Raw genomic sequence first — 2,500 nt, 5'->3', positions numbered from 1 at the left:
ACTACTACTGTGTGCCCTATAGCTTTTGCAAGTGCCATGCTCTACAAACTGAGCCACATGGGACTAACCCTTCAGTCTACACTGTGCTCCTATCTAACCCTCAGCAGGGAGATGACATCCAACACTACATTGTTAGTTTTACTACTACATTGCAAGGTTTTCAGGGGCCTCGGTGTATTTTCAGTGACTCCTTACTGTAGTAGTTCAAGTATATTCCCTTCTCCCTGGTTCTAAACTAATATCTCAGTTAATGATGCTTCTCCCTGGTTTTAAACTGTTATCTCAGTTACTGATGCTTCTCCCTGGTTTTAAACTGTTATTTCAGTTAATGATGTTTCTCCCTGGTTCTAAACTGTTATCTCAGTTACTGATGCTTCTCCCTGGTTCTAAACTGTTATCTCAGTTACTGATGCTTCTCCCTGGTTCTAAACTGTTATCTCAGGTACTGATGCTTCTCCCTGGTTTTAAACGGTTATCTCAGTTACTGATGCTTCTCCCTGGTTTTAAACTGTTATTTCAGTTAATGATGCTTCTCCCTGGTTCTAAACTGTTATTTCAGTTAATGATGCTTCTCCCTGGTTCTAAACTGTTATTTCAGTTAATGATGCTTCTCCCTGGTTTTAAACTGTTATCTCAGTTACTGATGCTTCTCCCTGGTTCTAAACTGTTATTTCAGTTAATGATGCTTCTCCCTGGTTCTAAACTGTTATCTCAGTTACTGATGCTTCTCCCTGGTTCTAAACTGTTATTTCAGTTAATGATGCTTCTCCCTGGTTTTAAACTGTTATCTCAGTTACTGATGCTTCTCCCTGGTTCTAAACTGTTATTTCAGTTAATGATGCTTCTCCCTGGTTCTAAACTAATATCTCAGTTACTGATGCTTCTCCCTGGTTTTAAACTAATATCTCAGTTAATGATGCTTCTCCCTGGTTCTAAACTAATATCTCAGTTACTGATGCTTCTCCCTGGTTCTAAACTAATATCTCAGTTAATGATGCTTCTCCCTGGTTCTAAACTAATATTTCAGGTACTGATGCTTCTCCCTGGTTTTAAACTAATATCTCAGTTAATGATGCTTCTCCCTGGTTCTAAACTAATATCTCAGTTACTGATGCTTCTCCCTGGTTCTAAACTAATATTTCAGTTAATGATGCTTCTCCCTGGTTCTAAACTAATATTTCAGTTAATGATGCTTCTCCCTGGTTCTAAACTAATATCTCAGTTAATGATGCTTCTCCCTGGTTCTAAACTAATATCTCAGTTAATGATGCTTCTCCCTGGTTTTAAACTGTTATCTCAGGTACTGATGCTTCTCCCTGGTTTTAAACTAATATTTCAGTTACTGATGATTCTCCCTGGTTCTAAACTAATATTTCAGTTAATGATGCTTCCTTCTGGTTCTAAGCTGATAAGTACTTCATTGACTGACTCCAGGACTAGAGTTAAACTGCTGTGATGTTTGACCCACAATGAAAATGGTTGAATCAGATCGTACGTTTCTAACAGAGACACATCTATAATACATACATAGTACGTCCCTTGTCTTCTACAGTTATCTGTCACACAATTCTCTCACAACGAAGTGAATCTTAATAAATAGTTAATAAAACCATGTCTGTCTGGCACATGTGTGTCACTGTGTCATGGAAACCCTGTGTGAATCAGCTGTGCATCCCAACATTCATATCTCATGACGTCCTTATGCTGTTGTTGTTGTTGTTTACTTATTTACATAATAATCAGAAAAGATGGCCACGGACTGTAGATTTACCAAACTTCCTTGGAAAGGTGTCAGAGGAATGTGTTGATGTGGTGTGAAAGTAGTGATGTTGAGGAGAGAGGGAGACAGGGATGAAGAGAGGATACTACTGCGCCAACAGATTGAGCGCCTGTCTCTCCTTAAAGACTCCCCTCATCTCTGAAGTGAGCGTGTTGCAACGAGCTGTTGGATGTACACTGCTCCAACCTCGCCATCTGTTCACACAACATGAAGGCCATGCACCGATTTCAGCTGCTTTACAGTCTAGAGGAATGTGTGTCTGAAAGAGAGAAACAGGAGCGAGAGAGCGAGAGAGTGAGAGAGAGAGAGGGAGAGAGAGAGTGCGAGAGAGAGAGCGAGAGAGTGAGAGCGAGAGAGAGAGAGAGAGCGAGAGAGAAAGAGCGAGCGAGAGAGAGCGAGAGAGAGAGAGAGAGAGCGAGAGAGAGAGTTAGAGAGAGAGAGGGAGAGAGAGAGCGAGAGGGAGAGCGAGCGAGCGAGAGAGAGAGAGAGAAAGAGAGAGAGACAGAAAGAGAGAGACAGAGAGAGAGAGAGAGAAAGAGAGAGAGACAGAGAGACAGAGAGAGAGACAGAGAGAGAGACAGAGAGAGAGAGAGACAGAGAGAGAGAGAGAGAGAGAGAGAGAGAGAGAGAGAGAGGGGTCAGAGAGATATTAAAAGATGGAAAATGCCTCTCTTCACTTCATCTGGTTTTGGTAAATGCAGAAACCTCAATAGGAAGGAA

General features: G+C 41.4%; 1 protein-coding gene across 9 annotated transcripts in view; it reads left to right on the top strand.

The window, feature by feature from the left end:
• The window catches only part of LOC135557920 (neurexin-3b), a 608,535-nt gene that overhangs the window by 438,137 nt on the left and 167,898 nt on the right, over positions 1-2,500 (top strand). The window lies entirely within an intron of this gene.

This window comes from Oncorhynchus masou, chromosome 16, assembly GCF_036934945.1.
Source record: "Oncorhynchus masou masou isolate Uvic2021 chromosome 16, UVic_Omas_1.1, whole genome shotgun sequence".
NCBI lineage: Eukaryota > Metazoa > Chordata > Actinopteri > Salmoniformes > Salmonidae > Oncorhynchus > Oncorhynchus masou.
The sequence above is the reverse complement of the archived record's forward strand: the minus strand, read 5'-3'. Positions and strand labels throughout refer to the sequence as shown.